This window comes from Neovison vison, chromosome 2 (genome assembly GCF_020171115.1).
Source record: "Neovison vison isolate M4711 chromosome 2, ASM_NN_V1, whole genome shotgun sequence".
NCBI classification, from domain to species: Eukaryota; Metazoa; Chordata; class Mammalia; order Carnivora; family Mustelidae; genus Neogale; species Neogale vison.
Window position 1 is genome coordinate 77,992,288 of NC_058092.1, and position 11,337 is coordinate 78,003,624.

At 41.3% G+C, this 11,337-nt stretch overlaps 1 non-coding gene across 1 annotated transcript; it reads right to left on the reverse strand.

Annotated features, from left to right (window-relative positions):
* Positions 1-5,121: 5,121 nt before the first annotated feature.
* Positions 5,122-5,228, reverse strand: LOC122901493. Its single transcript, XR_006383510.1, has one exon. It is a non-coding gene; the product is annotated as a U6 spliceosomal RNA (small nuclear RNA).
* Positions 5,229-11,337: the final 6,109 nt, after the last annotated feature.

The following is an 11,337-nucleotide window of genomic DNA, read 5'->3' on the forward strand; positions in this document are numbered from 1 at the left end:
AGAATTAAAAACAAAGACTCTTTTCAATCTCAGACTCGATGATTTTGTTGATTTCATTATATCAGGAGAAGTCTTGATAACTAAGGCTTTTGGTGTCTCTAGCTTAGCTATAAATGAGAACATTTTAGCAGGCTTATACAAGCTAGAAAGAGGGCGACCATATAATTTTATCATCTAAGCCATGATAGTTTTGAGAAAGGAGGACTAATCAGATGACACATAAGAAAATGAAGCCTAAAGTCAGAATGTCCCAAGCAAACCAGTGTGGATGCTCCTTCTAGTCTAACTAGAGGTAAATCCTGTCTCCCATCTCAGTCTTCTATAGGCATTTCTCAATATCAGCCTGTCCCACTCCATGTCACTAAGGTAGTATCGAGGGAGAAGTCCATTTTTGACCCCTACACTAATTTCCCCCCAATTCAAAGAGGCTGGCTTCATCTTCTCTTTGAGAGATTTCTGCATCAGTAACATTCAGCACTGCATGTCCAGCATCAATAAATCAAAAGAATATCAAAATTACACACAACATATGTGTCAACTGGAGAAAAGATAAAAGACTTTCAAAGACTAAAGACAAAAGAGATTATAGGTTATTGCCTGATGACTCTGTTTAAAATGTGGTGGCATAATCTCTATGAAGTATTAATAGATTATTTTTCTTTGACACTTTCCCAACTTTTAGCATTCCCCTCCTTCATTGCCTTAGGGAAGGGGTGATACAGAAAAAAGCAGATTTTTAAAAGAACCTCTTCCTAGCTTTTGAGTTTCAAACCCTAGGCCCTGAGAAAACGGAACAGATTCTGGCAGTTTTTTGAAAAGAAAAAGAAGAAAGGAAACAAAGATAAAACCTGGCTTCAGGCCTGGAAGGTAGGAGAGGAGACTCTGAAGAGGGAAGCAATAAGAGCTTAAAAGCTTGGGGTTCTTGAGAAAAGGGCATTTGCACTTCCTCACTCCATCCCTTAGGTTGAATTGAGACCTGCTGGAGTTACAGAATTCTGGAAAGGTTTTGGAGAGTCAAGAATAGACATAAAGTTCTGCAAGTGGCAAGACACGGAGAACAACAATCACCATAGGCAACCTCACCCTCCTGCCCCAATGTGGTGCAGAAACCGTGGAATGCCTTGTGTGTGGCATTCAAAAGGTCACAGAAGTGACGAATGACCCCAACACCTTATAGAATTTTCCACTTCCCAGCATGTCATGGGAGCACCTGATGGAGAAGCAGAGTAAGTGCTACTACCCAAGGAGGCCTAGAACCCAAAGGGCTATAAGAATGAGCTTGAGAAGTGAGTCAACACATAGCCTGCATGGATCACAGACAGAAGACCCAATGAGGTGATGGTAGCTCCAAAGTATATCAGTTTGGCCAAATGACAACAAGGATGTAATGTCTAAGCCCAACCTCACACCCTAGGCCTAGAACCCAAGTACAACCTTGGGAAAGGGGAGGGGCAACCCCTATTTAAATGAATTACATGTTTGTCATTCAAGGAGAAGACTCAAAACAGAACTTAAATTGAGCTAGAGAAAAAGAAAGACGTTTATCTTTCTTGCACATCTGTATTTATGCATGAGGTTTGAACCCACTACCTATAGAGAAGGACATGCAAGATCACAGAATCATAGTGCAATCTACTCAAAAAGAACAATGGAGGAAGAATATAAACCAGAACAGCCTTGAGTCTAGACCTCCTTTACTCACTCAGTGAATTCAAATAACTCCCCTCCCCACCAACTCCTTTTTTTTTTTTTAACTAATTTATTTATTTCAGAGAGAAAGCACACATGAGCACAAGCAGGAAGAGGGGCAGAGGGAGAAAGAGAGAGAGATACAATCCTCAAGCAGACTCCCCATTGAGCATGGGCCCAACACGGGACTCAATACCAGGACCCTGAGATCGTGACCTGAGCTGAAACCAAGAGTCAGATGCTTAACCTGAGCCACCCAGGCACCCCTCTGCCACTCCTATAAAACCCAGATCAATACACTTGGGGTTTTTTTTGTTTTTGTTTTTGTTTTTAAAATTCATTTATTTATTTATTTATTTATTTATTTTCAGCATAACAGTATTCATTGTTTTTGCACCACACCCAGTGCTCCATGCAATCCGTGCCCTCTCTAATACCCACCACCTGGTTCCCCCAACCTCCCACCCCTCGCCGCTTCAAACCCCTCAGATTGTTTTTCAGAGTCCATAGTCTCTCATGGTTCACCTCCCCTTCCAATTTCCCCCACAGATTAATACACTTGTTAATATACTCCATTACCAAGTCCTTTCCATTCTGCTTCCTTGACATCATCCCCTTCTTTATATTCCCACTACCATCTCCTTAGCCCAGGCCCTCATCATTTCTATTTTGCACCAAGGTATTAATAACAACAGCAACTACAAGCTAACATTTATTTGGGCATTATGTGGTAGACATTGTACTATATGCTGTATCTCTATTACTTCTTTCAACAGTCATATCACTTTTTCGAAGTAGGATCTATCTTCATCCCCATTTTGCAGATGAGAAAACTGAGGCACAAAGAAGTTAAGTAAGTTATCCACAGCCATACAACTAGAAAATGATGAAGCCAGGCAATCCAGCCCAGGTTTAAATCACTGTACCACACCCCCCCTTTTTTTGTTTCCTCACTGTTCTGCATCAGTGTGTCTCCCTTCCACGTTATTACTCATAATCTTTCGAAACCATAAATCTGAACAGAGTACATCTTAAATAAAATCCTTTAATGACTACCCATTACTTTTAGCATAAAATTAAACTTTTTAGAAAAATGTACAAGAGCTGACATTATTCAGTCCCTGCCCACTTGTCCACTCCATCCCATAGCTGTGTTTCCCTGACAATAAAAAAAATAGTTACAGTTATTCCCAACCCCAAATGAATGGACAAGACACCCCCTTCACACACACTTACTACAATTCCTATTTATTCCTTTTAAGCATCCACTTATGTGCCTCCTGGTTATAGAAGCACCTTTTATCATCCTATCCTAAATATATAGTATTAAATTCTAATCAGTAACTTTTTTCTCTAATCAGTGATTTTCTATGTTTGGTTTTTTTGCTAACTGCACTGTAAAGTCAAGTCTATATTTTTATTGTTTGAATTGGACCAGAATGTAGGAGGTACCAATACAATTATTAAATGAAATAATCAATCAGAATATCTTTCATATCCTCATCTTTTCTGCCTATCTCAATAACAACTTCACAAACATAAATTGCTAATTTATATTTGCCTGCTAATTGCCAGGCACTTTGACATATACATTTTTTTTTAAAGATTTTATTTATTTATTTGACAGAGAGAGATCACAGGTAGGCAGAGAGGCAGGCACAGAGAGAGAGAAGCAGGCTCCCCGCTGAGCAGAGAGCCCCATGTGGGACTCGATCCCAGGACCCTGAGATCACGACCCGAGCCGAAGGCAGCGGCTTAACCCACTGAGCCACCCAGGCGTAGTATAAGATAGATGTTATCATTCCAGTTTCAAAGATTAAGAAAACTAAAGCTAAGACATATGTACACATAGAATAGGATGCAAGGGACTCCTGCCCGGCTTAGTTGGTGGAGCATGAGACTCTTGGTCTTCGGGTTGTAAGTTTGAGCCCCACGTTGGGCATAGAGATTACTTTTTAGAAAAAGAATAGAATGCAGTAATAACATAATATTTGGAGAATATTTTGAGAATTAAATATAACACAAGTAAGTACCAAGTACCAGATCCTGAACATAGGAGTAACTCAATGACTGGTAATTCATAGAATTTTCTATCAGTGGTAAATGCCAAGGTTTATTAGTGTCTCCTAATTATGTCAGTGCTGCTCTAGATCTACCGCAGCTGCTCATAACTTGAAATTAAAGTTTTGTCTTTCTCTCTGAAGGCTATTGGCTATTACATCCTTTCCTTGGTGTTCATTCTAATTCTTGGTGCTATCCTCAGTTCCCACAAGGTCCACATGTCTCATTTTGAGAGATCATTCCACAAAACGAGACACAGCTCCCCTCTAGAGACTTCTTGACCTCACTTTGGGGAATACATTCTTACATTTTTCCCAGCATTTTAAAACAATTTCCGTCCTGGCTTTAAAAAACTGACTGCTGCCCGCTTCTTGTCATTTGGGAGTTGATAAGTTGCAGCCTTGCCTAAGCACAGTCAAACTAGTACAGCTAGGGAATGCTGAGAGGGAACCAGCTGGCTCTTCTCAGACGAACGACGCAAGACTCCCTCAAATGTCGGTTTCACTTTCCAGCCCCTCTCACTGGCACCTGGAAATGCTCTTGCTCTGTAATGCTAATGGAGTACCATGTAATATTTCCTTCCCATGGTGGAGTGGGGTTGACTCTGCCCACCACAAATGAGCTGTCCCTTCTAGCATGCCAGTCCCAAACATGCCCAACCCTGGCGGCCTGAACTCCTCCTGACACTCCTGGATATTATGGTGAGAAGGGAGATGGAGAGGAAAACAATCCAAAGAAAAACCACAGGGGATCCCACACCAGCTCATACTCACTTAGAAAAGAAGAACTAAATGTGAAGATAGTAGTGTTAGAGGAAAGCACCTCAAAGCCAATTAGTTCACTGGTGATTAAACTTCTTTAGATGTGGGTGAATTCAGGAAAAATGAAAATGTTTACAGGTGTGGCAGGAATGGATTTTCGCAATTTAACCGACACTCTTTACCCCAAATTTCCTTATATCTTGTAACCCTCTCTTCACTCGGGTGGCCAGTAAAATATGAGGCATGCATTGCCCCAAAGAAAAGATGACACAGCAGGTCACAGATAATAATTCTTGGTTTAGGAGTTTCAAAAGCCTAGGCCTAGGTTTAACAACAATATTGTGTCAAACTAAGCATTTTACATGTTTTCTCTTATTTAATCCCCATGGTGATCCTATTATATGGTATAGACAGAATAATGGCCCCTCAAAGTTCTCCACAGATCTTGGAATATGTTAATGCATCTGAGATTTAGTTAAGGATTTTGAGATGGGGACATTAGCCTGGGTTATTCAGGTGGCTCCAATGTAATCACAAGGGTCCATATAAAAGAGAGGGGGGGTTGGGAAGGAGGGAAGTTCAAGTAATCACTCGTACCAGCCAGGATCACGGAATGTTTGATGACTTCTCTGATTTGCGTGTCATCCTTGTGCAGGGGCCATTCTAATCTTCTCTGTATCGTTCCAATTTTAGTATATGTGCTGCCGAAGCGAGCACAACTTCTCTGATTTGGACAAGGTTCGTATCTTATTCTGGCCTGAGTATAGAGGGTCTCGTTTTTGCCTTGATCCATCCCAGCTGCAGAGTAGCCTTGACTGATGCTGCTGTTTTATGAAATTGTTTATGTTCAACAGGGAAAAGTAATGTTTCCCCAATAGCACCAGGGAAGCTCTCAGACAACAGGCCCCATCTTTCTTTCTCATTTTTCATACAGTTTATATAATCACCCATTTCATGTTCCATTCCTTATTTTCCTTCTGTTGGATATGTAAGTTGTTTCCAGATTTTTAGCAAAGCTGGAAATTTAGGCCTCAAGTAGGGAGTTCGGTTCTTGCGATTCATGTCAAGAAAATGAAAGACCAGTCACAGCATGGGAGACAATATTTGCAAATAAAATAAAGACCTTGTATATACAAAATACATAAAGAACTCTTAAAACTCAACTATAAGAAACCAACTTAATTTTTAAAAATGAAAAGATTTGAATACTTTTCAAAAGCAGATACACATTTGGCATAAAACACAGGAAAATATGCTCAGTATCACTAGTTATTAGGGAAATGCACAATGAGATACTACTGTATACTTAACAGAATGGCTAAATGAAAAAGACTGACCATACCAAGTGTTGACAAGAATGTAGCAAAACTAGAACTCTCATATGCAGCTAGTAGCACTTAAAGAGTACAGCTACTTTGGAAAACAGGCTGGCAATTTCTTTCAAAGTTAAATATATACCCACCATGTTATCCAGCCATTCTACTCATAGGTATTTACCCAAAAGAAACAAATATATGTTCCTACAAAGACTTGCATATAAAATGATCATAGCCGTTTTATTTGTAATAGCCAACAACTAGAAAGCACCCATTCGTCCATCAATGTGTTAATGGATATGCAAATGTGGTACATCCATTCAATGGCATGCTACTAATAATACGGGATAATACTCGGTAATAAAAAGGAATGAACTTTTGATGTATAGAACATGAATTTCAAAATAATTACACTAGATAAAAGAAAAAAGTTCAAGTAATCACTCGTACCAGTCAGGATCAGGGAATGTTTGATGACTAAAACCAAAAAAAGTACACCTATTTGATCCTATTTACATAAAACTCCAAAGAGGTGCAACGAATCTGTGAATCTGTAGTGAAAGAAAGCACATCAGCTATTGGTGGGGAGTGAGAAGGAGTGGGAGTGAGTGAAGCCAAAGGGGCTAGAGAAGCTTCTGGAGGTAATGGATAGGTTCACTACCTTGTTTGTGGTGATGGCTTTACAGGATATACATATGTCAAAACTCATCAAATTATATACTTTAAATTCATACAACTTATAGTATGTCATTATATCTCAACAAAACTCTTTTATCTTTTTTCAAGATTTAGAGAGAAAAAGAGCATGTACACAAATAGGGGAAGGATCAGAGGGAGAAAGAAAGAGAATCCTGAAGCAGACTCCACACTGAGCATGGAGCCTGATGCAGTGCTCAACCCCAGGACCCCAAGATAACGACCCAAGCCGAAACCAACAATCAGCTGCTCAACCCACTGCGCCACCCAGGTACCCTTCAACAAAACTGTTTTAAAAAGCAGGGGACAAGTAAGGATGGGCTTCAATGAAAGCAGTGATTGTATTCAGAAATCCTATTTCTTTCCCTTTCTCCACTCTACTTTCTGGCCTGGAAAACAGAGCTCTCTCCATTGACAGGGAATTTCCACAAAGACTCAGACCTGAAATTCACCCAAATTGCATATGCTCCGGTCATGTGGTTACTTTTCTAACAATCACCAGACCTGGAAACAGAAAGTAGCCATCAAGGCCCACTGCTGGGGGTGGGGTCATAAATCTTTTCTGATGATTTTCTTGCAAGAATCTTGGAAGGAGGATTTCTGCGAGGGAAGGTACCAAAAGATTTAAGGCTTAACATCCTGGAGGAAAAAGAAAATAAAATCACACCCCAAGAGGTAATTGAGGATAGTTAATAAAGGACGATTTTCAAAGGGGGTAAGAATTAAGGGCTGATGAAACCCCTGGGGACTGACAAAAGCAAGAAGACTGGGGTGAGGGGTGGGGAAGCTTTTGCATTTTCCGGACCCAAAGGGGGAATGGAGAGCTGTTCTTGAAACACGTGAGAATGGGAGAGGAAATATGGGGGTAGGGCGTAGGCCTTAGGTAGGGAAGAGAGTCCCAACCACATGGGGCCCGGCAGGGAAAGAGCTGGAGAAATAAAACCCCAACCTCTCTTCTGGTGCTCCTCCCCTCTCGCTTCCCAGTTCCCCAGCCTCACCTGAGACTCCACTAGGTGATGTGGCCCAGACAGTAAAGATCAGCCGCCCAGGGCAGAGGACAGAATGAGGAAGGGTAGACAGTGGATGTAGAGAGAATATCCAATACAGCACTTCTGGCTCAATTGCTTTCCACAAAGCTACTATTTAAAAATTGGTATTTGCCTTTCTTAAAATACTCCTGGGAGGTGATTAATGATGGACTTCCACGCCCTGCTAAGAAACAGCCTCCTGTCCAACCCTTGCCCCCACACTGTTTGCCGAGTATGTTTGATATTGTCCTACAACTGAAGTTCTCTGAAAGGCAGGACAGCAGAGCATCTGGCAGAGCCAACAGGGAATGACTTTTTAAAGGAGCTCCAGTGGCTCAAATCACCTTAACTCCAAAGTCCAGATGCTCTCTTTCTCAAGGCTCCTCACACTTCCCAAATTCATGAGCTGAACAGTTCCAACTGGATAAAACTGTAACATATCAGGGCACCTGGCTGGCTCAGTTGGTAGAGCATACAACTCTTGATCTCAGGGTTGTGAATATGAGCCCCATGTTGGGTGTAGAGATTATTTTAAAAAAAAAAACTTCAAAAATTTATGCATATATGTATACATACATATGTTTGTGTGTGTGTGTGTGTGTGTGTGTAATATCAGTCCCCTTACTTTATGGTTAAAGGAAGGTGCCACAGAATAAAAGAAGATAGGACATTCCACTTGAGAATGAGCCATATTAGGAAAAAGGAAAAGGAAAGCAACTGAGAAAAGATTGTGTCTTCCATGTACAACAGAGAGGAATTCCTTTCATTTCCAAGGTTTGGTGTCTATTATAAAGTTATGTTGGTTGTGGTTTTTATTGGAGTAGCAGAGAACACCACTGAAGCAGTGACCTTCTCTAAACCAGGCTTATCTGGTTGTGTCTGCAAATCGCTCAGGCCAAATCCTATCAAATGTGGGGTATGGAGCCTCTACATAAGGGAGAGTTTCTCAAACTTCAGTGTACATAGGAATCATGTAGGATCATTTAAAAATGCAGATTCTGAGAGGCACCTGTGTGGTTCATTCAGTTAAGTGTCTGCCGTCCCAGGATCCTGGGGTCAGGCTGCGTGCAGCATGTCAGGCTTCCCTGCTTCTCCCTCACCCTCTGCAGTACCCACCCGCCCCCGGCCAAGTTCTCTCTTGCTCTCTCTAATAAATAAAATCGTGTTTGGTTTGGTTTTTTTTTAAGATTTTATTTATTTGACAGAGAGAGACACAGTGAGAGAGGGAACACAAACAGGGGAAATGTGAGAGGGAGAAGCAAGCTTCCCACTGAACAGTGAGCCTGATGCAGGGCTTGATCCCAGGACTCTGGGATCATGACCTGAGCCGAAAGCAGACGCTTAACAACTGAGCTACCCAGGAGCCCCTCACATAAATAAAACTTTTTCTAAAATAACATAAAATAAAATAAAAATGCAGATTCTGATTCAATAGGTCTGAGGTGGGGCTGGAGACCCTGCCTCCTCACCAGCCCCCAGTTAAAGCTGCTGCTGTTGAGTGATGAGCACATGCTGAATAGGAAGGCTCTAAAACAGGGGTGCTGACTCTAAGACCAAGCCAGCAGCAGATGTGTGATGGAGGCGGATACAACATAACATGTTGGGGACTAGTGGGAACTGTGGTGAACTGGGGCATGCACTCTGCCTTCAAGCGTTCAGACAGCAATACTGTGCTCTCCCAACAAAGGTAAGTCTGCAGCCGAATTCCACGCCACCAGTTTTCAGCTGCTGCACAAGGGAAAGCCTGGCAGGCAGGCATGCCTAGTAGCAAAACCTGAATAATAAACAGGAGGACTCCTTCTTGCTTGCTCAGCATTATCTCAGGCTAGCCCCACCATGGACTCAGGTTTCTCTTGTGGAGAATAGCCACTAGAACATTGTATCGAGGTGTTGCATTTAAAACTTTCTAAAAGAGGGGCGCCTGGGTGGCTCAGTGTGTTAAAGCCTCTGCCTTCAGCTCAGGTCATGATCCCAGGGTCGTGGGCCCGCATCGAGCTCTCTGCTAAGCAGGGAACCTGCTTCCCCCTCTCTCCCTGCCTGCTTCTCTGCCTACCTGTGATCTCTGTCTGTCAAATAAGTAAAGAAAATCTTTTTTTAAAACTTTCTAAAACACATTTGGGCACAGTCTATACGACTGCTCTAAAACACACAAGGATCAGAAGGGCATTCTTCCCTAACAGCTACTTGGCACTTTGAAGGTCCTTCTGGAGTCACAGAGGTGGTGGTTTCGGGTAGATACTGTGATTTTCCGATCGAAACAGCAGCCGCCATGCCAGGCGAGGAGATGCAGACAGGAAGGGGGCTGAGGCAGGAGGGAGAAAAGCCACATAGTAACTGAAGTGTGTTCATGAGAACCCTGGGAGAACCCTCGGAAATAGCAGGATGGTGTAGAACGGGCAGTGTCCGGGAGCTAGGAACCTACGTTGGTAGGTGGGACAAGACTCAGCCAAACACAGGTTTCACTAGAAAGCATTTCATTTGTCTTAGATGATCATTTGTACCCCTATTATTTTATATTCCACCTTCATTCCCATCTTTTGCAAAAGGCTACACTAGCCCAATTCAATAGAAATATAATATGGGTCACGTATATAATTTTAAATATTCTAGAAGCTATGTTTAGAAAGTAAAAAGTGCACCTGGGTGGCTCAGTCAGGCCTCTGACTCTTGATTTCTGCTCAGGACATGACCTCAAGGTCACGAAATCAAGCACGTTGCAGGCTCTGTTCCGGCTGTAGAATCTGCTTAAGATTTTCGCTCTCCCTCTGGCCCCCTTCACAATAAGATAAAATTTTAAAGTACAATTTATTTTAGTAATGTATTTAACCCAATATATCAAAAATATTACCATTTCAACATGTGTTCAATGTAAAATTTGAGATTTTTTTCACCTTTTTGTACCAAATCTTTAAAATAAGTGTGTGTTTTATTCTTACAGCACATCTTCAACTCAGACTAGCCACATTTTGCGTGTTCAGTAGCCATAAATGGCTGGGGGCTACCATACAGGGCAGCACAGGATTAGACTATCCTACATCTCATCACGTAGTTGAAAAGCTTCATTTCACATGCATGCTCTTATTCTATAGGATGATTTCCACAAAACATTAAATATCATATACTTGTATCCCCAAGTTTACTTTAAAATGCACTGTAATATAATTTATATGGTTGTTAATCTATTTCAATAAAAATTCATTCCAAATAATACACTTAGTGGTGCCTGGGTGGCTCAGTCCGGTAAGCAAAAGACAATTTCAGCTCTAGTCATGATCTCTTGTGAGATCGAGCCCCGCATTGGACTTAATGCTGGGTGTGGAACCTGCTTAAGATTCTCTCTCCCTCTTCCTCTGTGCCCCCCACATTCTCTCTCTCAAAAAAAAAAAAAAAGTCATATATTTATTTACTCATCTTCCTCAACTCCAAGTGCTTTAGTGGAGAAAAGAATATTATGGTCTGATCTTGAGCAGCCACAAAGCTAAATGTTAACAGCATTAGTTAATGGAACTTAATAAAATTAACACAATTTTGTCTCATTATTTGTACTGTGTTTTTAATTAGAGGTTATTTGAAAATTTAAAAAACTGAAACAAATTGCTGTGTAGCTTTAAAGTGTTTTGGAGAGCAGTGAGGCATTTTAAAATTACCTACCTACTTTAGGTAGAGAGAATATCGAAGTAGTACTTTAAATAAGCTGTACCTAGAGTGATCATAGGCTCTAGTTTTCCAGGAATAATGCCAGTTATACCTGCTGTCCCATCATAATTATTAACGATTCCCCCTTCC